This window comes from Agelaius tricolor, unplaced genomic scaffold (genome assembly GCF_023055355.1).
Source record: "Agelaius tricolor isolate 1412-34295 unplaced genomic scaffold, bAgeTri1.0.p SCAF_6, whole genome shotgun sequence".
Classification (NCBI taxonomy): domain Eukaryota; kingdom Metazoa; phylum Chordata; class Aves; order Passeriformes; family Icteridae; genus Agelaius; species Agelaius tricolor.
The window spans coordinates 53,688,532-53,715,341 of NW_027269266.1; positions in this window are offsets into that span (position 1 = coordinate 53,688,532).

The following is a 26,810-nucleotide window of genomic DNA, read 5'->3' on the forward strand; positions in this document are numbered from 1 at the left end:
CGGTCATCCCTGCCTCAGGCAGAATAGACTGTATATAAGCTGACTGCTTGAAGCATTTGGGGTGAACCACTGGGGAAACGCTGGCACTTTGTCAGTCGGATCTCGGTTCACCCAGCGCCTGCACCCGGGACTGACACTGTCTTGGCTGTGGTGGTTTTTCGAAATTCTATTTTTTGTTATTGATCTAATAAATCTTTGTAAAATTTTTATTACAAATTTGGCTGCCAATTTGATCATTTATAACAAGTACTAATCAACACAAACTGTCGCTCACCCAAGACTGTGTCAAATTCCTGAACAAAGAGTAAGAGAACAGAGACTTCATAGAATTAGGAGGAGTTCCTTTTTCTTTCTTTTATATAACAGAAGGGGGAGTGCATATTAGAGTAGGCGATTCGGTAATGCTGTACCTTCTGATTACCTCATCCAGTGGAGAAAAGTAAGAGGGAACCAGCCCAGAACTTAAGGTAAAACGGGGGCTGCATCCCCCAAGCATTTGAGAGACCCCATGGGAAATGGCCCATGGCCTCTCCCTTTATTCAAATAAAGTTGCAGGAATCCTCTGTCTCTTTTCAGGACATAAACCTCTGGCATTGTAGATTAATTTTCCTAACAGCAGCAGTGTGCCAGAGGGTTTTTGTGTGCCCTCCTTCTGGGAGGTGTAAAATGGTTCCTGGCGGCTTCCCTGGGCTTCCCTGGGCGATACCTACTGCTACGAGGCCCCAGGGCTGCCCACAGCAATCTCTGGCCACGCCAGGGCTGCCCGTGGGCTGTAGAGACACCTTGCAACCAGTGCGGGCAGGGCTGGGGCCCCTCTCAACAGCAGCTGAGGGGATGAGGAGTAGGTGGCTGTGGGACAATTAGCCATTTTACACCTCATGGTGCTGCATCCTCCATCTCCCCATGTCTCCATGTCACCTTCCACTTGCCCACCGCCTGCGTGCTCATGAGCGGTCGCGCTTGCTGCCCACTCAGCCCTGCCAGAAGCCTGCTGCCTCCGCACCTCTCTTGGCGAGACTGTGCAGCATGGAGCACATGTGTTGCGTGCCAGGCCACAGGGCAGGTGGGTGGGCCAGCACAGTCATTGTAATGTGAAAAGAGGAGCCTCTGGGCAGGGGTGGTGAGTGGGCACGGTGCTGTGAGCTTCTGCTCTCTGTCGCTCAGTGGCTGCCCCTGGTAGGTACCGTGCAACCCTGCAGAGTGGCGGGTCCAGCTGGGCAGTGTGCGGCCAGTCATGCGGCCTGCAGCAGCCACAGCAGGGGTCTGCAGCTGCATGGCCGTTTGGGCTCAGTGCTGTGCTGCCTGCTCCTGCCCAGTGCCATGCTCCCCTGAGGCGTTTTTCCTGCCCTTCCTGGGAAGGAGATGAAAGGGACAGTGAATCTGGAGGTTAACTGTTGGCAGGAGGAACTTGTCTCAATTGGCGACGTCTTTTTTCCTCGTGATTCAGCTCCTGCTGTGGAGCTGCTGAATAGGGGTGGTTTGGCACAGATGCTGGCTAAGGTGATGCAGAAGCTCAACACAAGGAGCTTTCAGTGGCATGTGTGAGGGTAGGAGGGTATGGACCTTTTTGGGGTTTAGTACAATGTTGCTGCATTGGTGTCAGTTTAGTCAATTTTTCATCAGTGGCATTTCTATCTACAAGTATGCTGCCCCGAGTCTTTCGAGCATTTGATGCCATTTCCTTACTGTCATTTTAACACCTTCCTTCACTTTAAAGGATAATACAATCTTTACATTGTGAAAATCCATTAGGAAATGCTATGCCAGAGTAGTCATCACTCCCCTTTTCTTTTGCCTAGTTTGTAATTTTCATACTCATTGCAAATTTCTTCTAATGTCAGCAAGAATACTGACATTTCTTTTACTACTTAATAGGGTTGATGCTCTCAGCTGCTTTCCTCTTTCATACTGCTTCATACTGTATCTGACCTAATGGCCTCTTTGTGTGATCTGCATTTTGCTGTGGTTTGGTAAAAAACTGGCATACACTGCCAACTCACAACTTGTGTGCTGGGATTTCAAGGGCTTTGATGGGTTCCTTTCTGGGACTGCCACGCGCTTTCACATTCACAAAGGTGTAATATATAACGTAAAGTAATTAATGCTTAATGGGGAAAATGTATAAAATAAAAATTGTAAAGTGAACTTTACATCCAACAAGCCTCCGACCATGAACAACCTGGACACAGATTATCACATTGGAATTATGAAACTCCTGGTGGCAGCAGGAGAAGAATGCCTCATTAACTAATAAAAGAACGTGGCTGGCGCGGAGATGGGCTTCCCCTGGAACCATCAGGGAACACCCAAGGACATCAGCACTTGATAGATACCATCAGTCAAGATAACCGAAGTCCTGGAGAAACATACATCTGAATACCTGACTTCCCCTGACATGATCAGCACCCGCCACTACCCAGGAAACAGCAATTGTCCAGTCCTGCACAGTGAAAGAAAACTTCATACATATGCAGGGTTACAAAAGAAATTGGGGCACCTCTGCCTCAGGCATAAAAAACTGTATAAAACAGTCTCGCTGGAGAGGGCATTTGTGAATTGGGGAAGATCTGATTTGATAGAGGTTGGATCTAAGTTCATCCAGCATCAATCCCAGGCTCAACGTTGTCTCTTTGACTGTGGTTTTTGAGGACCATATTTTGGTTGCGAAAATAAAATATTTTCTCATTTATCAAATTAGCTTTCTTGTTGATCATTTATAACAAAGGCTTCATCTTCCATAGGTCATTTCAGTATTTAATACTCTTTCCTGCAATGTACCAGCAAGCACTAAATTCCCCGCAAGCCCTGTCTTCCCAAAGGATAACTTTAAAATTTTGCTGTTCTCCTCTGACTAATCTGCCAGTATTTAGATGGAGAATTTGGTACCTTAAGTGAACCTCTTAGAAGGGATCTCATCACAGGCAATATCTCAGGCTTTCCTGAAATACTTGCTCCTTTGGATCCTTTATTCTATTTAGAGTACATTTAAGATTTTTTCCACAGAAGCCATTCAACAATGCCTCTTTTCCTATAAAATGTAATGCACGTGACAAAGATGGATCCCCATGTGCACAAACAAACACAAAAGGTTGTGCACATATAAGGGCTAATTATAAAAATGGTGGCTCCCTCTTGCAGTTATATTAGTAAATTAGTTGATATTCCAAAGCTAAATATTCCAGGCCTTTGAACACAAAAGGAAGTCTTTGTCTCTTGCAAGAATTACCCTTAGGATAATTTCTGTTAATTTTGATTTCTACAGTGTTAACCCTGTTGCAGAAAAAAGTAGATTGCTCTCTCTTCTTGTGCTCTCATCCCCCTCTCTCTGCTTTGGGTACCCTAGTTAACGTACTGGTGTGACTCATTTCATATCATGTCATAGTGCAAATTCTGCATAATTTCATGTACTTACAAATGCTAGTTGCCAAGTAGCATACCCATTCAAGGGGCAAAGAATTGTAGGGCTGGGTAGCTTCAGGTACTGAAACTGTAAGTGGTTGAGGTCATGCCATATTAAAAGTGAGACAGGAAATCAGTTGATATAGGACTTTCAGCTGGACACCTCTGAGAATAGCAGCTTGTCAGCAATGACACAGCAATCTTTCTAGCTGTATTCCAGAAAGAGAAAAGGGACACCTTTCTCTTTCTTATCTGTGTCTTTTCACAGAAAACAGTGGAGGTTTTAATTATTATTTTTCTTTTTTTGTTTTGTCTGCCTTTCTCCTTCCACCTGCAATTAAAAATTTTGCCTTTCTTTTCTGGCTTCTCTTTCTGTACTTACAGAAAGTTGTATGAGGTCATCGAACCTTGTCATAAACATTCTCATACTGTGGAAATAAGTAAAGGTACATCTAAAGGGATAAAACAAACCCAGAAAAATAGTTTTTTAGAGTATTCTGTGTGAACATTAAGACCCTAGACATCTTTGACCTATGTTATGCTCTATTGATTTAACTTTTAGTCCATTAATTACTATTATATGTGTTTGGTCTTTAGTACATAGCCTTTGAAATCAAGCCCAATATTTTGGCTGAATTTTTTTAAATTTCTAGTGAAGGCTTTGTTTCTTAAGGAATATTCCAGAGCAAGAGCATCCACAGTAGAGTTGTGTTGTCATAATCAAAAGTGTCATAAATTCTGGTACAGTTTGTGCTGGTAATATGTCTAGAAATGAAAGGTTTTAGATTTTTTTCCCTACTTTTAAATGTAACCATTATTTGAAATATTTAAGAGTTGGGGGTTCCCCCCCCCCCAAATACCTCTCTCTGAAATGTTACTCAATGTTTACACATAAAAGCCCACCCTGTAAAATATGTTGCTGACACTGCAGTAACTGCAGCTTAGCAATTAGTGATGATAACACGACAAAAGTTAGGATGGCTTAGCTCCAGTCCTAAAGTTAATGTGCATTTTAATACTTTCCAAGAAGGTGAATTCAAGCTCCTTCATTGCTCTACGCTGGAGTCCAAAGAGAATTTCAGTGTATTTTTTGTCATTTACAGCTGTCATTTCTTAGTTCCTGAATGTGAGACTCCCTCATGATTGATGAAAGTTGTCTAGTTAAGAGTGGGTCAAAGACATGGTCGTGCTATAGAAGGACATGAGATTTTTCCAGTCTTAGTCATCTCTACTGCTTGTGATTTCTGTATGAAACCAGTGGGAAGTTTTCTGAAGGTAGTCCAGAAACTGGCAATATGAACAGCTTAGGACTGAGCACTTGTTGCAGTGCTACCATGGTGATAATTGAAAGGACATAAAAAATTTAAAAGGGCAAACAAAGCAGTTGAAAGATGTCTTGGTTTGAAAGACAGGTGTCTGCTTGGGAAGGCAAGGAGACTTCCTTGGAATGGAGAATGTAAACCTCCTCCCTACAAATTATTATACTTTTGAAATTAAGGGGCTCTCAGGCAAAGATATGAGGGTAGAAACAACAGTTCTTTACTAGTATATATAATACGGCAAACAAAACACCAATAACTATGATGTTAACAACAAACAGAACCAGGGACCCAATAAAAGCCTTCTCGGCTGCCATCACTTTCCCCTTTGGTGCAGCTACCATCACAGCCAGCAGAAATGAGCAAAAATCCCAGGGTGATGGATGAAAGGTATCAGAAGTTCTGTGGTGGTAGCTGGAACTCTGGGATTATGCTGGCTACAATGTGGAGGAACCCAGAGCAGTACCGATGAAACAGCAGGGGCAGGGCAGCAGCAGCCTGGCTCTGAGCAGGCCAGGGAGAAGCAAAGTTCAGGATTTCCTGGGGCACAGTAGCAGATGGTGATAGGTCTCTCAGGGCTGAGCTCCAGCGGTGTTGGTGAATTCTCTCTGCAGTAAGCGACAGCCTGGCTGTCCTCCTCTGATGCCAAAGAGTGAGAGAGCCAGCTGCCCCCAACCCCCTCTTTTTCACCTGCCCCCCATTCTCGAAGTATCTCTGTCCCTCAGAGAAAAACTCCCCAAGAAAATAAGAAGTACAGCCAGATGCTCCATTCTTCTCCCAACTTCAGACAGAGTCTTACTTAAGTACCCATAAGTATCCATAAGTACCCAGTAGCTAGTTTCCTAGCAACTTACGGGGAAAAGAATTCTATAAGTAAAAGGAAAAAGAAAGAAAGAAACCCAAATAAAAGGAGAAGAAAATCAACCATTATTCCATTCTTCAAATATATTGTTCTTTAAATCATCATTTTCATGCACTTTCATGGCCTGAGTTGGTATTCCTGAAAAGGAATCTGAGACAGAGTAAGCTTTTTAATGGAGTAGATATGATATGTGCCACCAAGCCATGTTTTTTACATAAAATATAAGTCATACTTGAGCTACCCTTTGCTTAAGGTACTTAGCTCATGGTCACTCAGAATTTTACTGTCATGATTGTCACTGAAACTTTTCAAGGCAAGCTCTGAATAGCAACATTTGAGTAGAAATAATAATTGATCCCCTGCATTTGTGGGAAGCAGTTAAGCTTTTTGCCATCGATAATGTTGCTTAACGTTTTATGTCATATCCCACACTGTGCTTAAGGGTTATTAACGTACTTCAGAATCAGCACATGGAATAAGAATACTTTTTCTTTTTGAAAGCTCATGCAATTTGGCCTACTTACAGCAAATAATCCATTAGTTTTAAGTCCCCAGCTAGCATATTTTGTGCATATTCCAAGCTTCTAAATGAGTAACAAAAGCACTCTAAAATACTTTACATTTTTAAACACATAAAATGCTTCCCTCCTTTGCAGTTGGCAACTATAAAATGAATGATGCCTGCAGTATTTTAACACATGCCATATTTAGCTGAGTAATTCAAAACAAATAAAAAGTAGTCCCTTCAATTTGAAAATATTTTTAAATTGGTTTTGAATATACAAAACATACCCTTACCTTATGCATTGCATGCAGATTTAATTGTCATGAAAGCAAACCCAGTTTTTATATTCAGATAGCCCCATTTTCCATAGTTCTCCACAATTGTTCTTGGCACAGTTTTTGTGAAAAATGCATATTTTATGATTGGCTTTTTGCAAATATTAAAATTATTATTATGTGTGTTATGTTAGAAAGTTATGCTATATTAATTTTTCCAAGTAGTGTGTTAAATATAGTTTTAGGTTATAACATAATGTTACAATAGAAACTATGCTACGTAAGATACTTTTTTTAAGGAGAGAAATCAGGTACTCACACTGAGATAGCAGCCACAGGACACCTAAATCCTTCAGAGAAAAAGAATTGATTGCTCCCTTATCAGAAGAAACTAACTTCTTCCCACCTCGCTCAGCCCTGAAGATGCCATCAGAATTAAGAGGAAGAAGTTGACACTGACCATACAGAATCTTTTGTTTGAATGGAATTTATGCATCATGTATGAGGTGTATGAATATGCAACAGGCTATTGCTTTTAAGGGTTAATCCTCTGTTAACGTGTGTCCTTTTTGGGGCTTATTTTGCCCAGAAAGAGGTACCCAGACTGTCTGTAACTCGTTATTTTTATTGTCTCATATTGTCCTAATCCAATTTGTCCAAATTTTTGTTACTCTAAATTTATTACTATTTTTATAACCATTTTATTACTATTAAACTTTTAAAATTTTAAAAACAAGTGATTGACATTTTTCACAGTTTTCTACTTACATCACTGTTAAGAGACTCTAGGTACTTCTTAGATACTGTAGTAAGCAGAAAAGGAGGAGAGGTTGTTTCTTATTTCTGACTTCCTTTGGTTTTCTTTATTTTTTACTTCCTCTTATTCTTTTCATGTCATCTTTCTAGATACTGTGTGATTTAGATTTAGTTTTGCAGTTTACTAAACTATGATTTTTTGTCTGTAACTCTTGTAAATTAAAAAACCCTCGAACCTGTAAATATGCATCTCTTTATAACTTGCTAGCTACATATAAAATCTTCCTGCCGGTCCAAAATGCTTTCATTTGATACACAGTTTTATCACCATTCAAATGAAAAGATAATATCAGTTCCTATATTCACTGCTTCTGTACTGGATTCCGTTCAGCAATGTGTACTAATGGTGAAAAAAAAGTCGTGCTGGAAGAAAGGATCGGCATGCTGTCACAAACAGGAACACACTTCCAGTAGTAAAGTGATTTCAGCTTTTATTATAAGGCCTAAGGCATAGGGCATCCATAGGTAGAGCAGGGACGTTCAACCACAAGTGAGGATGCTGCAGTGCTGGTGCTGGATCTTCTTCCTTTTGAGCAGGGATGTTCCTGATGTTCAGGGTCGAGTGGCACACTCTCACTGACTTGGATGCCCCAACTGTTTTTTGTTCCTTTGGATTGGTTTCTGTTGGGATCCTTCATTTGCATAAAGATTAAGGCGCTGATTGGCTCTTACAGTTCCATCCAGGCTGGCTTGTTTTCACTTCGGGGGTGCACATTACTTAGGTGTAACACAGTAAGATGAGTACCATATTTCTTGTAACTACCCTTTAAACCCCTTTTACAATATAATAACCAACAGTATATGCTTAACAGTTATTAACTATTTTACGACAGTTTCTAACCTATTTTTAACGCATACAAATTGACCAAGACACATGGTACAAGGGTCTTGTGAATATTTGAAGTTTCACTATCTTTCAGACAGTAAAAAAAGCCTTACGTTCTTCCTGTAAAACAAAAGCAAATAAACAACCCGCCTACAATCCAGGGACCCCCATACCACCAGGTCGGGTCTGCTACTCCTCTCACTACAGCAGCTCTGCACCCCAGAGCGGCGTACTAGTGCAGGGCAGCTGCTGAGAACTATCCACATGGTCCCCCCTGGTGCCGCAGCTTTATGCTGGAGAATGCTGCAGGGATGCTGACATGGCCTGGTGCTCCAGTGCACCCCCCGGTGCAGTGAGGGGCAGCTGTCAAGAGCCACCTACATGGTCCCCCTGGTGACACAGCTCTGCACTGGAGAACACCATAGGGAAGTGCCGGCACAGCCTGACACTCTAGTGCCCTCCATGGCTCAGCAGGGGATAGCTGCTGAGAGCTACTGACTCGGCCTCACTTACAGCTTCCAAGACTCTGGTACAACCAAGGTAGCCCCTGACCTTTAGCAGCACCGCATGCAAACTGTGCTCAACACCACCACCACCTCCGCTGGGTTGGCAAGTGCTGGGAGTTACTGTGTCGGGTCCCTGCTGGCTGCCACCTGAGTGGACCAGCTCCCGCTCACAGTTTACAAGACTCCCTCACAACTAAGCTAGCTCTTGACCCTCAGCAGCGTTGTACGCAAACTGTGTTTGACACCACCTCCACTAGGTTGGTGAACACAGGGAGTTACTGTGCCAGGTCCTCACTGGCCATTACCCACAGGCCTGGCAACCATGCGCAACTGGGTTACTCTTGCCAGGCGCTACTGCATTCAGTGCCTCCCAGTCTCCACAGCACCTAGAGGCAGTCTCTTGCCACCCACAGCTCCTCACCACCTCTGGTTCCTGCTGCCTGGCAGGTCCCGCTGCTGCCTCTGTTTTTCTACTCCTCTTTCATTTGCATCCCACTTGTCATGGTTCTCCCACTTCCCTCTTACTCTGTGTCCTGCCTGCAGTTTCTTCCCTGCCCCTCTTTTTCACTCATGTCCCGCCTTTTACGGTTTCCCACTTTCCTCTTACTCTGCATCCTGCCCTATATCCGTCCAACTGTCCAATAGCCTTATGCTACAATGGACCAGGAACGGATCCCATGCACTACCTTCCTGGAGCTGGCATTTGTGCACCCAGAATACAGACAAATAATCTGGCCAAAACAATTGTGAGGGTGGTACTCGTGGGAATCCTTAAAATCAGAGGGTTTTGGGAAAGCTGTAAAAGGCAGGCCTCAGAAACAGCAGAACTGTAATTAGAGCTAAGTGATAGCCATAAGATTTGTCAGTAGAAAAGTTATATAAGAAGTAGAAAGTAAGGACACATAGAACAAGAGTCTATGTATTAACACATGGCTTGAATAATTCCCTAAGCTGCAGAAAAGTATACCTAGCCAGATATTAGGAAGTTCTAAGCTTAATAATGGAGCTCTGTGCATTGTATTTTAATGCTTACAAGCAGGTATTTAATGCAAAATAAGCAAGCATTGTTTTAACCAAAGGTACATGTGCTTATACTGGTTGGAGAAATCTACTGTCAATATGCTTTTGCCTTGTGTGATTGGTCAAAAAAATTTTGAGTTGTAACATTGAGTTCTTCAGCTGCTGCTGAGGATGTGAGCTGCTGGCATCTTCCTATTGTCATAACCATGTAAAGAGACTGATGCAGGAAAATAAACCTCTCAAGACGCATTCCAAAGCAGTCCCATCCTGTTCATGATTTTGTACATAGACGCTTGGCTGGCAATAGTACTCACCTTCCCCATCTTCTTTTTTGATTATTCAGTCTTGCGCTGTCCCTGGGGTGTTGACTTGTGATCACTGATGGTCCCAGGAGAAGTTGTTTGAGCCACTGAACTTGTGGCAGAGTGAGCTTCTCTTTTGAAATTTCCTAGGGCCATGGAGACAAGGTGTTTGGCCCGGACCTCTTTCCTATTTGTGAAAAATGACTCTCACTTTTAAAATTTCAAATGTTTATTAAACCGTAACAAAATATAAGAAAAGACTGAATAAAGAAAAATTTCAGGCTTGGGAGCATGGGACTAAACTGCCATATCCTCATCCACAAAATGGCTACTCCACCTTTTATACCTTTGGTGTTGCATCATGTAACCCTAGACCCGCCCAAAGTCTGTCAGTTAACTCTTCATCACTGTTCATTGGTGGAGACTGCTCTCTTGCAATTTAATTGGAGGTCGGGTGTTGCCATGCTGCGCCTCCTAGTAATAAGCCTGCCCTCCCCCCAAATGTCCCAACTACCAGCGCCATCCTGTGACAACTATAAAAGGGGAGGGGAAAGAGAACTATGGGAGAACATATCACAATAGCATAATCAATAAAACTTCTCTTAACATACACATAATATTCATCCCTTACTTGTGAGAGCCAATCAGATTACCCATCTATAACATAAAGATCCGAATAGATATCACAGTGCATGCATGCAGCACAGCTGCTGAAGAGTGGCAAAACTGAATGCCATTGCTGAGCTTCAGTTCTGTACAGCTCACAAAAGGTGAAGAATAAAGCAGCAGAGTACCGGATTTGTTTGCACAGAGTTCAGATTGCAAGAGGAGCGTGGCTGTCACTTGCTAACCTCCTAAATTCATGTTAGCAGTCATATGGAGGAAGTACTTACTTACCTGTTCTTCCTTCAACCTCCTGTGGAAACTATTGCTCTTCCCTTTAGGCTCTGAGATCCAGAGAACACTAGGGTAGATGAAGCATAGAAGGGTAGTAGAGAGTATAGTGGTGCATTTTTTTGATGTGCCTTACGTGTGGCAAGACAAAGGTACAGCCCAGCCTTTTGCTATGGGAGCAGCTGCTGAAAGCTGGCAATGGAGTTATGAGGGTGAAAAATGTAATGGCACGTCGAGCTGAGAAGGAGAGTGTAGCACTGCAGAGTGTTGTGCGCAGTTTAAAGGCTGCTTGAAGAAGAAGGATGTCGAGAATGCCTTCTGTATTGATGCGTGCTTCTCAGTGATGTATAGCTGCATAGCCTTTGCTACACTGAATGTGTAAATGCTTATCTCCAGATTTTGTGATGAAGTGCCACGGCTGCACATTACTTTTCCTCACAGCAAGCATATTCGCAGCTGACTTTGACAATTTGGTACACTGCACACACAAGCCCTCTGCTCTGCGGCTTCATTCTTTGCCTTCTGTGATATGCATACAACTGAAGCTCAGTGATAGTGTTCAGCTTTGCTGCATTTCAGTGTCTATGCAGCATACATGCACTGTGTGCTCTGCATGGTTTCACATTCATTCGAGGTACTTTTGCTTTCTTAGAGTCCAAACTGTCCAAATAGTACTTGCTCAGAAAATATACCAGGAGAGGGGCACTTGCTGGATTAGTCTTTCTGTGTCTAAGACTTTAAAGACAGCACCAAAATCTGAGTGACAAGGACAGGTAATGAAGAATATTTTTGCCCTGTCACATTTTTCTGTGTGAGACTTGTATGAGGAGCTTTAGTCCTTGTGAGGCTGTAATGTGTGTGTGCTGGTACTTTGAGAGATCACAGCAATCTGGTGGCACTGTGCAGGTTGTAAAGGAAAGGGGTTGTTGCCCCTTGAATGTGGTGCAAATACAAGTTTCCACAAGTTGTAGGGGAATGCTCAGGGCAAGCTTGCTGTCCTGGCACACTATTTCCATGCAAGACATAGTCAAAAAGCTTTCCAGTAAGATTCTGAGTCCAAGAAAGGCAAAGTACATGTTATGTAGCATTGAAAAAGAATGTGAAAGGTCTAGGAGTGTTTCAGCAGAAGCAGTGCACTGCAGTGCTTCACTGCCTGCAAAATGTTTTGTGTGGACAGTAGACTATTATTTGCTTCAGGGAGAATGAAAGCCCAGCAGATTAACTAAAGGCAAAGAACAAAGCCACATAGCACTGGGCTTGTGTGTGCACAGTTCAGACTGCAAGAGGAACATGGCTACCATTCTCCTGCCTCCCAAATTCATGTTATCAGTCAGAAGGAGGAAGTTCAGTGATAGCTTACTTGTCCTGTTCCCTGTTACTGTTCCAGCTCGATATGAAAACTATTGTCCTTATGGTTGGGCCCTGAGATCCAGAGAAAACAATAGTAGATGCAGGGAAGAAACGAGGTACAGAGTGCACCAGTGAGTTTGATGTGGCTTATATGTGGTAAGAGAAAGATGCAATCCAGAATCAGCTTTTAATTTTTGAGCATTTTGCTATGGGGAGCAGCTGCTGGATGTTGTCAACCGAGATGCAAGAGTGTACAACATGATAGCACATCTATCTCAGAAGGAAGATTATCAAGCCACAGCTCATTGAGAGCAATTTAAATGCTGCAAGAGAAAGGGATAGCTTAAGAATATCTTCTGTCCTGACACTTCCATCTGTGTGAGCTCTAGCTGCTTGGACTTGGCTACACTGACAGGGTGCAAAAGTTAATACTCTGTGAATATCAGATTACACAAAGAAAAAAGAAGGTCAGCAAATGCTTTCAGTCCTGGAACATCTCTCAGTGTGAACTGCACGTGGAAACGCTTCTCTTTAGCCATGGACTCTGACCAGCTTGAGAGAATGTGATGCTATTTATAGTTGAGAAGAAAAGTGCAAATCACTAGCGTGTTTCATCTAGTTCACAGAGTGAAAAAGGACTATGAAAGCCAGCACTGGCTTTTTGTTCTTGGACTTTTTCTTTGGGAGCAGCTGCTGGATCCCCATGTGGGATCTGTGAGAGTGAGAAGGTAGGACGGTAGATAGAACTTGAGGGAAAATGCATATCTCCAGGGAGTTTGATGTAGTTCAGTGGGTGCAAGTTAGGTCTTGAGCAGCTGATTGCACAAAAAATGTTCTAAAAGAAATAGGCCATGCTGCAATTGCCATTTCTTTTGCAGCCTATAAACTGCACAGCCAACCATGAAACAATTGCTCTTCCTTCTCTCATACATACAGGATCACATTTCAACAATCTTCAAGAGCCAGGATGCACGGCAGAGCTCTTCTAGGCACTGCTCCCGCAGTAATGGGGGGCCGGGCCAGAAAAGTGCTTGGCTTTTTCCTGGGCACTGTCAGCACTCATCAAAATAACCACACGATGGCACTGTCAAGTTGCAAAAGAAGGACACGCACGGAGTCCAGCTAGAAACCACCCCCAAGACACAGCAAAGTCGGAAATGTCTCTTTTCTCAAATCTACTGTGTCAGGACAAGAAGGTTTCACTGATCTTCCCCCTTCCAAGAGCAAACCCTTCTTTGCACCACACTCAAAAGGCAACACGGACTCCTTTGCCCTAGCAAAGCTTTCTCTCACAGAGTCCAGCCACAAACTTGAAAACATCTGCCAAAAACAGAGCTCACAAAAGAGCTAGCTGAGAAAGTTCTTGCTGCCTACAACTTCAACTGCACATATTGGACTCCCAGCACACACTCTGCTGTTGGCATATTCCTTCTCAGCTCTTAAGTACCATCCTAAGCCTCACAGAGTCAGGATCCAGATTGAATGGAACTAGGGACTGCTCCACACTAAAGCTACCATGACAAAAATCTCAAGAGCCTGGCATCTGCATTCCCACTGACAGTTCAACAGCTCTAGCCCAGAGAACTGCCTATTGGGAAAAGACTTTAATTTCACTTAAACCACCCAAAAGTGCACATCTCAAATTGCTTTTTTTGCCAAAGAGATGAACTAGAAGCCCATCTCAAAAGAAATGTCATCCCCTCCTCCAAAATACAAAACATACAGGCACCGATCCAGTATTGAATATATCCAACAATTGTTGCTACACAGAGAGGGCCAGAACAGAAATGTCTTGCTGGACTATACTTCCTCAGGGTACCTTTACATCTGCTCCACCAACACTGCTACTATGTCCTTTGCTTCCCAAGGAAAGGCATTCCAAGTCACTTGTCCTTACGTTGCCTTCAGTACCATGCCTAGTCTTTCCTAGCCTACCCTTGCTTTGCTTTCTTTGTCTACATCTGCCTTACCTACAACTTCCTTGCTTTTCTTTGCCTTGCCTACCTCTCTCTACCTTGCCTTCCATGCAGGCAAAGCAATGTGGGCAAGTCAAGAGAGAGGTAGGCAAGGCCAGAGCAGTGAGGGGAAAAGCAAATGGAGTGGTAAGCAAGAGAAGACCAGAACTTATTTGCAAATCTGGGCAGAGGAAGGTAAGCCCAGTGAGGGGTAGGCCAGGCAGAAACAAGAAGGGCTAGGCAAGGCAAGGCCCTGGAGAAAAGCCAGCAGGCAGGTCCAGGGTGGGGCATGGGCATGCAAGGGAATGCAAGGCTAGGGAGGGTTAACAGAGCAAGGCAAGGAAATTGTTGGGTTGCCAAGGAAAGCAAGGCAGGTGAGAGGTACATTCAAGGATTGCTACATGAAAGTGGCCAGGAAAAAAGACAAAATAACTGCCATTCTGGTCCTGGAGCTTAAGGGTGAAATGTGAATTGCCTGTCTGAAATTCAAAACATGCAAGGATTGGTGCCAGATAAAAACTGCCCAGACAGATGAGTGTGGAAGAGGCTGCTGGCACTGTCCATGCCAGTGGTGAGAGTGAGAAGCCAAGGCCAGCATTCCAAGGGGGACCCACCTTTGCCCCGCTCCTCTCCCTTCTGCCCATGCCCATGTTATAGATACGTATTATAATATTGGCTTTTTGCAAATGTTAAAATGGATTTTATATGTGTGATGTGAAAGTAATTTTGTTATAAAGATAAATTTTTTATTTCTGCTGTTAATTAAGCTTAGACATAGTAGTGAAATAGCTATGCTTGTCTTAAAATGCCTACTTGGATGGGATAACATCTAATGAACACAGGATGAGGATATCTGCTACAGATATGCCAACTATCAGCACTTACCATCTGAAGACAGTGTGGACCAAGGCCCAAACTGGAAGTGATAAAGAGAAGGAGCCAAAACCACAGCCAAGAAACACGCATGCTCTAAAAAGGCAGACGCAAGGAGGGGCCATGTAAAATAGTTCCTGTAATATGTAAACTAGTTTATGGATATGCATAAGGGTCTATGAATGTGCAACAGGCAGATGTAAGGGAAAAGGTCTTGAAGGGGTCTCTCCAAAGGTAACAATGTGGTCTTGGCTGAGTAATAACCAACCATAATAACCTTTGCTCTATGGTTCTTGTCTCCTATTGTCCTTTATTAAACTTTTGAAATTTTCACAGGAGAGTGAACGTGCTTTTCACACCTGATTCCAGCAAACCGGGGGTCCATGCGGTCTCAGTTCATGCAGCAGTGAGTGGGGAGCACACTCGGTGCTCTGCCAGCTGCTCCCTCCCAGCACCTTTGCAAACTGGTTGCTGAGTTGTTCCTTTCTTAGGTCATGGGGGTTTGTGTTAACCAGAACTGCATGTGGTCACTATTTCCAGATGATGTTAGGTAGACTGTTGATGAAGTAAATCTAGCAGTTTAGATGGTATTCTGCAAAAAATGACAGGTCTTTCTGTGTGTACCAATTCTGTGAAGTTAGCAAAACCCTGAAAATTTGCTTTGGTAAACATCAGATTTTTTTATTACTGAGAATAGAGAATAGAGAATATTACAGTCACCTTGTCTTTGAGAAAGTAAGGGTTACCTATTTTACTCCAAGATCATCAAGTGCTTTTGATCAGCATTTGTGTGCATGCATTAGCCATGTTCTTGTTTTTCCCTGGAGAACTTTGCCAAGACTCAGATGATATGTGTAGGCTGCCACTGCAGTGGTGGACTTCAAGGCTTCCACCAGAAGGAAGATGCTGTCCATGTTTTGGATTTTCCTTTGTTTAAACCTGGTCCAAGGTTTCAATTTTCATGTAGTTTGAAGAGCTCCATATTAAGACATGAACCTGTGCTTGTTTTTTCCATCACCTCAGTTACCTCTGATGGTTTAGTCAAGTTATCCTGTGCATTGGATTTAATTGACTAATGAAGCATGTGCTAAAAATACATACAGTATCTCCTTGATTGCCTTCCCAGAATGGTTTGATTGGGCAACTAGGAGTTCTGAAGACAAATATTTGGTGTACAAGAAGTAGAATTTAGGAGTTGATTGTAGAGCACAGCATGCACAAACTGTTAAAGAGGACTCATCTTTTCATGTCCCCTCCATGCTTGTTCTCATTTGAAATACTGAACATTCTGCAGGTTGGTTTTGTTAGGGTTATAGATTTTTGGGGCTTTTTGGGTGGAGGGATGGTGGTAGGGGAGGATGTAGGTGTTGGTTTTTAATTCCAGGATAGTGTACGAAGAACTTGTGTCCACTAGCAGCACTATGAAAAAATGCAGGTGTAAAAGAAGGAAACAGAAATGTAGGATAATATGAATCTGAAAATGCTTCAGTATTTACCCAGGTGTTTCACTCCAACAGGGTGCTGGTCCTTCACAGAAATGTAGTGGCAGGCTTATACCATACTAGAAGTGATGACCTTTCTCTACCCCAAATTGACCAGCAAAATATTTTGGCTCTTGATTTAAACTCCTGAGCCAGCCATATTTCAGGCTGCAGAAGCTGCAGCTGGTGTGGCAGAGGTGGGGTATAGCCCTGCCCACTGGTCCCAACTTGGTACCCACAGGGTGCAGCCATCAGCACCCATGGTCCCCTGTGCCACCCTGCCAGGGTTCGGCCTGCCTCCCTCCCACCCTAGTAGCCAGAGGGAAAGAGCACACTACTCCGTCAGCTTTAAAAACAAAGATGCAAACAAAAAGCCCACTGTAAAAAATATGTAAAAGTCTTCAAACTACCAGTGCTTGCTTAGAGTTTGTTGATGGAGCATTCTGTTTTTAGAGAAACTGGTATTGCTGGTACTATTTTTAGATTAGATTCCAAAACTTCAGAAAGGAGATGATGGTGATCATGTACCCCTGAGGAATGTTGGAAACAGTAAGACTGCTCAGTCATTTAAAGGGGGTCAGAAAATGGGTGTAGAAATGTGTGCAGCAGTGGAGTGGACACTCTGTGAGTAGGTAGCCTTAAGTCATGTAATGTCACATCGACACCAAGAGGTCATGTCATGACACGTTGCACGACAGCAAGAATTCTGGGGCCAAAATTCTCTCAATTTTGACCAAGGTGGACAGGCCACCTTCACTTAACACGGACAAGGGACATAAGTCAATTATGTTTGAAAAGCAGCCATAAAAAATAATCCCTTTATTTTGTTGGACTGTTGCAACAATGCAGTGCTCTGTTGACAGGTCATGGGAAGTAGTTGTTGGATTTTAATTGCAATTTGACACTTCCTAAATCAGCATCACTAGGAGGGTTAATGGTTTAGACAGAGAGTTGGTGCATGTTTTTTTCAGTTATGGCCCAATGAAGAGCAGTGTTCACTGCCATGACTGCTGTTGCATCCTTCAAGAGAAATGGGCTAGGCTTAGCACTGTGAGAATTCTTGGTTCATTCTAACAGAACCTCCTTGGTTCTGTTGTTTTGGTGTCACAGCTGGAGCAAAGGTATGGCATGGGAAGCAATTCACAGGGCAGAAGAGGAACATATCCAAAGCACTGGACTTCATTGTCCTTCAGCAGCACAGTGTAATTTAGTGTGGTCTAACTGGAGGAGTGCTCACCATCAGTGCTATCAGATTTTTCAAAAGTTCTTGGAATTAAATACCAATATATCTGGGTGAAATGTGCCTGGGTTCATCTGGCCCTTGCTGCTTGACCCACAATGGCAGCTGTGGTGGTTTCACCTCAGAGACACCTTTGGCTGGCTGGATATTGCAGGTGGGCGCTTGGGACAAGTCCAGGCATGCAGGAGCTCAGGTTTACCTCTGGCGGAGAAGCTTCAAGGCGAGGTGAAGGAAAGGAGTTGAGTTCTGCTAGAGGGTTTTCTGCCAGAGCTTTATTCCGGCACACAGGCCTCTGAATCCACCAACAGCTCTTAACAGAACAATGAACCGCATGGTTGCTGTGTCTATTAACTCCGGGGAGAGGGGGAGGGAAGGGGTAGGGATCCCACCAACCAGGTAAGGGGGGGAAGTCTCAGGGGGCAAATGACACCTGGATGGCCCAATGTCCCTCCAGGGGTGTAAGGCATCTTTTGAACTTTGCCAATCACATGACACCCTTCTGGAATGCCAAGATTGACAGACAGCACTCAGCAGGAGCAAGGGAGGGGGAAAGGAGTGGTGATTGGCACACCTGGGTAAGGAACCAGGATAACTGAGATAGGCTATGACATCACACCACAACAGTTCTTAATTTTTTCAAAATAAGGAAGTAGGAAAGTGATGAAGATTAAATACTTTCCTCTTTAATGTGCCTACCAAACAACTTCAGGGGTAGTGTACTCACCTACTTTAGCACTGAAAGAATAATGGAGTCACTTAAAGAGAGGTTTCCTATGGAGTACTATGAAACTGCCATAGCAGTAACAAGTTTTCATACAGTAGTTTGTGCCTAGAGGTAATATAGGTACAGTCTTGAATGTTTAATCCTGCTTGCTCAAGAGCCAGTGTTGAACTTTGCTGTTTTAAATCCAGTCTTAGAGCTCTGCAGGGATTACTGCAGCATGACATTGTGACAAGGGGATGCTGATTAATGCGTAAACCTTAGATGCTTTCATGATATTTTCAACCAGCTTTGAAAATCCATGACTATCTGGCATGTTGCAACTTGAGAGTCATGGCCAAGGTTTCCCCAAAACATTTTGTAATGCAATCCTATAGCTTTCCAAAAGAAATAGCATTGAGCATATTGGTGGAAAATGCAAAAAGAATAAGCCAAAATAGATATCCTTTAATGGAAAGGATGGGAAAAATTTAGATGTGTTTATTTGAAGTAAAATTACTGTGGACCAAGCCTGAATGTATTAGCTACTTGTGTTTCCGTTCATTTGTATTCCTATGAATCTTGATTTTAAAGGGTTAAGATTTTAGCTGAGGGTTAGAACCAATTCATATTGAAGTTAGATACACCAACAATAGGTTAATGATTATTAGATGCTTAAGCTAAATCTAATTGTTATATTATGAGCTCATCTGTAGAAAGAAGTGGAGCAAGTGAATATTCAAGTGAATTTCAGTATGTTCCATTATAGGAACATACTGAGAACAGTACAACAATGCCCAGCTCCTGGACTTTGTGTTAATCCATCACTAAGCAGGGGGCCTTGGATCCTGCCAGAGGGTCACAGAGACCTGATGAAGACCTTCCTGACTTCATCCTGAGACCATTGACCCAATTCAAGAGAAGAATTGCACATGCATGAAGGACTAATAACTTCATTTCAATCCAAAGCAGGGATAGGAGATGCTAGGGTTTATGCATATGTATTATTTTGGGAAATAAATAGAAAGCAAAAATCCTTGTGCAGTGTGGTCATCCATTTCAGGGACAGCCTCCCCCCCCCCCCCCCCCCCCCCCCCATGCTGCCTGCCAATGTAATAAATATATCACTTTCTAACTCTTTCTAACTTTAACTAGTTAGAGAATCTTTGTCTGTGATTTTTGGTTTTAGTGATTCACCTGGTCCTTCTCCTTTCCTTTTCACCATAAACCATTCCTCAGGCTCAGTGAGCAGATGTGAAATAGTTAATAGGTTCTGTGTATCCTTGTAATTCAAATGGTCAGAATGGATTTCTGCACTAAAAGGATACAACAAACACCTGCTTTGACTGTGGAAGATGCTAGGAGGAGAAGGAAGGATGGGGGGAGTAGTCAGAAGCTTATGTTGTTTATTTGTGGGAATGCTATGTCTGGGGCTCCAATTATTAGGGGAGCTAGCAGTTTCTGAACCCTCTGATTATAATTGGTATGACTATGAAGAAAATTATTACGAAAGCATGGGCCGTGACAACTACGTTGTAGACTTGGTTGTCTCCTAGAAGAGCTCCAGATTGGCCTAGTTCTGCTCGGATGAGGAGGCTTAGGGTAGTTACCTACAGTGGGAACTCCTGCAATTTTTCTTCTCTTAAAACATTTCTCCTCTCAAAAGTGATCTCTGTAGCAAACACTGCATATTCTCCTACTCCTCAGAGCTATTAATAAAGAAACGTGAGGTGTTTATTATGTGACAGTGCTGTCCCTGCTGTGCATCTTTGCACCTGGCTCACAGATCATTTTCACACAGCTGTGATCCTGAATGTGGGCAGATACAAACACAACAGTTTTCTCTTGTCTACTTGACTTTTAAAATTCTTATTTTGTGACTATTGCATTAATTTTGTCCATAGTATCTGAAATAATTTACCATGCAGTTTTGAACACAGCATGAATATATATAATTTATTAGAAGAGAGCAAGATCAGCAAACTCTCTCTTGCAAACTCTCTCTCCCCCCCGCCCTCCTGGCGCATTTCTCTCTGTGAAACCCTTCAGTTTAGATTCAGGCTGCAAGAGATCCCGAAGGCCATAGTGTGTAGAGCTGAGAAGGAAAGTGCATAGCGCCAGTCTCTTCTATGACTGGCAGCAGTGTTATCTGAGAATGCTCTTCCTTGCTCAACCCCTATCTTGTGGCCCATGTACTGCGTCACACAGCCTGGAAGCGTGCACCTTCACGCTCCAGGTGCATGGGTCTCTCACTCTTGCAGATCCCCAAAAGCTTGAAACATCCAACAGCTGCTTCCACATGACAAGTCCTACGGCCTCTGCAAGGAGTACAGGCGATTCTTCCTTCCCTTCTGCACCACACTGTGCTATCACACAGCCCACAGCAAAACCACATAGCCTTTTCACTTTAAAAAGCTAGATGCACCAGGGCAGAAAGCTTTTTCTAACCTGGCCCCTTGCCTTTTCCTTACAGCTTTTCATCTTTGGTGCGAGCATTGGAACTATGAATTTAGCTAGTCCCAGCCAAGTTTATTGTCATGTTCTCAAGAGAGAACATGCACCTCCTTCAGGCGCAGAAAAATGTCATGATGGACAAACTGCTTCTGTGAAAAACACTGATGCTCTGCACTTTCCTTCTCAGCTCTTCATACCATCCCATTCTCTGTCAAGCTTGCTGGCACGATTGACACCAAAAAGTTTCTGGCTACATCTCACATGGATAAATGTACCACGAGAAAAACTTTGTTTGACCTTGCCCCTTACATTCAGAAATGTCCATTTGCTCCATCCCGCAAACTTCACTTACACTGCCCACTGCCTTCCCCCAAAACCCCCAACTTCCCTCTGGCACCCTTCCTCCAGGGCCCACCCTTCTCCATGGTGCTCCATGAGAGCTGCTCAGAGATGTACCAAGCTCATTCAGTCTTGAAGAGAGTCCGATGCACTTCTCACACAGAAAAATGTCCTAGTCTTTCTGTCTTTAAGCTTTCCAGAAAACCCTTTTTAAATTGATGGACATTTGGGACTCTGAGAGATTTAAAGTTTGTGATCCTACTTTCAGGTGAGATTTAATTTGCAGTGCAGGATGCTGCTTTTTTACATTGTAGAGGGTTTAAGGAAAAGTAAATGCTACTTTTTTTTCACGGATAAAAATTTGGAAATTGAAAGCTAGTGAGGTCTCCATACGCAGGCACAATTTTTGAAAGATCTGGACTTCTAGGTGCTTTACATTTAGTTGTTTGCCAGTAAGTAGGGTACATTTTGTTTATTAAATCCATCTAGTTGAGATCAATATGGATATTGATCTAGTACTGATATCCAACTGTGACGGACAAAAACTCCCTAACAGTTTAAAGTTAGGAAGTGTATGTTTATTGTGATTCCAGGCATTGTGCGGGATAGCTCCCAAATACACACTGCACATTTACAGGTGATTACAGAGTCCTTTTATTTATACAAGTATTGAATACCCAAAATACAAATACATATTCATAACTTTGGTATATCTCATTCTCCGCTTCGTATGGTAATTAGTTCAAAAGCTGTTAAGCATGCGTAGTTTGTTCCTTGAAATGGGTCGGTGGTCCGTTTCATGGGTCGGGGGTCCCAAAATGAGGAAGTAAATGAAGTCTTCCTCGTTCTGACTTTTCTATCTTTTCAATGCAAATATGACAAATGAACCCTTGGTAGAACTGCCATTCCATGTCTTCAATTGGTTTCAGAACAGAGGAGGCCTACAATTGTCTTATGTTCCTAAAAACTATTTATCAGATTCTATATTCTTCATTATAAACCCAGCTAACCAAACATTGTGTTGACAAGCAATCAATTATTAGTTAACTACTAACTCTTAACTTCATCAAGGCCTACCCATTTATTTTAATTAACTCCAATAAAGCTTATCTCTAACTAAAATCTTAGCTCCTCTAAAATCTCTAAATTCCTTAAAGTTTATGTCTCAAAACGACCAGTTATATGTGCTAAAGATGTTTTTTTAACTCTTGGAGAGACCAGCAACCAAAATGCAAGCATCTGACAAGAATAGAACTCATGCAAGTGCCAGGTAAGAAAGCTGTTGCTGGCTTCACCCTTAACTGCATCTATTGAATTGCAGCACACAGCCTTTTATCTTCAATTTATTTCTGAGATCTATAAGTGCATAATCCTCTCAGAGAGAGTCAGGATGCAGGGTTTCCAATGAAACCACCACTGAAATTTTGATTCCACCTCCAAAATTCTGTGCATCCAAGAATTGCTTCCAGAAAGCTTGAATTGTTATGTACTTTGAGCAGCCTCTCAATTGTACTATAAATACTGGGTCTACACTCTTTCCTTCCTATGGAAAAGAACTTAATCTTTTTCTTCCAGGAGTCCACCATTGAAATTTGCATTCCACTTCCAAAATTCAACACATTCAAGTATTTCTCTCAAGACAAAAGGTGCCAGAATAAAATGGTCTTGCCTGTTATTACCCCCTGGCCAACTTTTCCTTCTTTTGTCAGTGTTCTTTAACACTTTCTTTCTCATTTCTTCTATATATCACTACATATATATTTAGAGAATATAAAATTATTCCCAAGGCTTAGGAATGGATTGGGTAATAAAACTGGTTTCTAGGTACCATTTATATTGACAAAGCTTCTGCTAGCCTTTCCTCTAAGAATCATCATGAACAGCACCATGTTCTTTCTGTTGTGTTTCTTTCCAATAAGCCCATGTTTGGCACATATTTTGTCGTTACTCCTCTCTCCCCAGCTACTTTGTTTTGTATGAGTTGGTCATCTTTGTTATTACAGATGGCTATAACCAAGAAGTTTCAGGTCTCCTTAGCAATATGGTCATTAATGCAAACTGTACAATCATGTGATTCACATCTAAAGAAGGCCGGCATGGAGTTGTGAATGCTTCATGTTGTAGCATCACGGCATTCTGCCGTATATGACCCATTGCAACTATTTGTATTGCCTTAAACATCTAATTTTCTTAATATAAATTAAAAAAAAATATAGTCTTATGGATCTTATAAAATTTGAAGCATGTGATCATCCTCTTATATTAACAGAGCTTTACACTATATATCTTTAAAGAGGATTATTCTTAAAGGCTTGGCTTATTCACTGCTATGATATGCTGTCTTCAAACACTTTCCTGAGCAGGTGAAACATAATTGCATGATTCTTGTCCACCTCTTTAAGCAGTAGGGAAATTAATTTTGATTTTTGTGCAATTGCTTAGGATTTATAACTACCAAGTAGAAAATCAGTACTGGTCACACAGTAGTTACTGAGAACTATTTTTAGGTATTACTTCTCTGTTTAAACACACTGGGCTGAAGTTTTAAACCCTTTGTTTTTGTTTCACTGTCAGGGAGAGATGACTATTTACCAAGGGAGGTTGCAGCAGGTGAAAATGGTTGAAACCTTCCATGTCTTTTCCACATGTTAACTTGTATATGTAGAAGCTGTGCCTTCTTTTAGTACACAATGGCTCTTCTTTGATTTAGGAAATTATTATTTGGAAAGTACATAGCTTCACACAAGCTTTCTGTTTGAAATGCACAGGAATTATAGATATAGACTTTTATTAAACAGAAATTAGCTTTCTGGTCAAAAATGTCTTCAGTTTTAAAACATTATTTTTTATTCTACTGAAACTACATTTTCTTGAGGCTTTCCCTTAAGCAATTTCAGCAATTGTACTGTCTTTATTGACAGTCTTGTGAAACAGTGGTCTTTAATCTTTTAAATAAAATCCAGGTCAATTACAATTATTTTCTTGTTCCAGTACACTAATCTTCATAGCATGGTTTTTGTTTAGAAGCAGCTCACAAACCAGGTGGTTACTGGTAAAGATCTCTGACCGGTTTGTCACTTTGTCTCACAAGCAACTTAAACAGAAGATATCATAGGAATGATTTAAACTACCATTTTGCTGGGTTTTTTTCCCATCTCCCAGTCATTCACTGTAGTTAGCCCCTCTCTTTGAAAATTGATAATTGAATAGTGATAATTGAATTCATAAACCAAGTAAATAATGAATTCTTCCCCTAACACCTGATGTTCAACTGGTTTTATTCCTATTGGTACACATAAACAGGAAAGACTTTCTGATGTGTTAAATATCCTTTAAATATAATTTTTTCTCAGAAAGCAAAAATATTGCAGCCTGTTACTGCTTGAATACACTAATCATTAATGAAGAAATTAGAACTTGCAGAACATCTAGTGCTCTGAATAGTACTATTTGCCAGCAGTTTTTCTTTTTCTCTTGTACAAAAGAGAAATGCAGCCTTGTCGATATCTTAGATTATGTCTATGCAGCCATGTCTGTATCTTATGTCCTTCATCCTTTTTCCTTGTTATGCACCTTTTTTGGAATAGCAGTGTACAAGAAGCTTGTGGGTAGGCTTCTGGTGGTCTAAGAGAGAATTGTGCCTGCTTAACAGAGAGCATGTGGTTTGGCCGGTTCTTGGGGGTGAAGCCAGTGAAGGTAGCAACACTGGCACATGGCAGATCAGCGGCCATGAGCTGGGTCTGGGTCTGCATGCTATTAGGGCATAAGCCTCCCCATCTCTAAGATGTGAGAACTAGCTACACACTGGGAAGAGTCTAAGGAAGAGAGTTATGCCAATGTGTGAGCCGAGAAATCAGATGAAGTTATTTTGTGTGTGTGAGGCTGATCATTTAAAAGGTCTTTGGACACATCCCAGGAATAATTCAGGCTTCCTGAATGAACTCCAAGTGGTCCTGAGGAGGAGTAAGGGGTCAGCAGAGCTGACTTATCCTCATACAGGCCCTATCCTCTGTGAGACTGAGCAAAGCCAGGTGATTCCTTATCTGGCTTTGTAATTGTTATGTGGCTTCAGACAACAATTTTGTACACCCCTATAATGCCCCATCTGTAAGTTAGTTAGTAAACTCCAATTTGATCTGTCTGAATTCCTTTCTTAGAACTGGCAAACATATTTCAGTGTGTGGCAATTAAACAGCTGAAAAGAGAATGGTAAAACTTGAATGCAGCCTTCTGCTAATGGTCCTCCAGAGTGTTAAATAAGATTTGTTTGCTTAAACTATGACTGGTCCCTTGCAAGTAGCTTCAGCCTATTGAGTTTAATTGGTTGGTAGATATTATTCTCCTGGTTTTATTAAGTTGTAGGAAAGATAGAGAGAGGGGGACAAGTTGGACGGGATACTTCCTATTATGTTCTTGATTTTTCCCATATATTAGGATTTTTTATGCTCTCCAGAGGACACTGAACTTAAAAAAATGCAAGAATAGAGTGAGAGAACTCTGAAATCTGTTTTGGCAGAAATTAAGAGACAAATGAAAAATTATTTTCTTTGTCTATAAATACCTTTTAAAAAAAATTATATTACCTGCTGGGATCTTGGATTGTATTCCAAAAACACATAGCATCCCTCCCCACTAGGAAAGCATTGCTATCTCTGTTGTTTTAGTAAAGGCTAGATGTCAGAATAAACTTTCTAAATCTCTGCTACCCAGGCTTGACTTTTCGCTCTTGTGAGGGCTATAGAGCACTTTCACTTGTGCCTCTTCATTTGGAATGCTTTCAAGCAGAACAGTAACTCGTTCAGAAAGTCAATTACATGGTTCAAGGCAGAGTATAATTGGACTCAAAAAGCTTGTCTGGCCAATTCAGTCATTATTTAAAGGAGTGAGGAAGAAAAGAAGCTGGGCAGTGGATATTCTTCATTTGGCCATAAGGATGGAGAATGGTAAGGGAATTTGCTATGTTGGTGTGACAAATGTGATGAAATCCTTATTCCTTTTTCCACTGACTCTGCTTTTAGAATGTGTGTCCAGCTCAGCTAAGGAGAAAACCCAGGGGCCTGAATACTACATCTTTATATTCTAATGCTCTGCCCTAGGTGGGAAGCAAGGCCTGTTGCTTGTGAAGGGTGGATTGACTGTTCATAGCGGAAAATTCAGCAGGTCACATATCTGAGCTTCATTCCCAGTAGTGCCCCAAACTCCTCCAGCTGGTTACTCATTATCTTTTGTATCAGTGAAAGCCCCTGGGCAGAGTGAGGCTATGTCTCCTGGGAAGGGAAGGCAACATCAGCCCTGGGTTCCAAGAAATGGGGAGTGTGAGCAATGTAGAACCCAACCCGGTTGCTCCTCTACAGAGTGATCTAAGAGCTTCTAGTTATAGTTATCTACTACTGTGAGGTTTTTTGCTTCCCCTGTTGCCATGGTTACACTGTAATTCTGTTTAGGAAAAAAACCCTGTAATTATCTTTGATCTCCTACCTTCATAACAATGGATCAGCTTCAGCTGTAAGGGATAAGGGTCAATCTGAAGACAAAGATATTGGAGAAAGGGTTCACATTAAAATCTGCAGATAATTTAAAATTAATCTTTTATCAACAAATTTTATAAAATTTGTTGGTAAACTCAGTAGTCCTTTATCATACTGTGAATCTGAAGACAGCAAATTTACTCTGCAGAACCCAACCGGTCTGTGT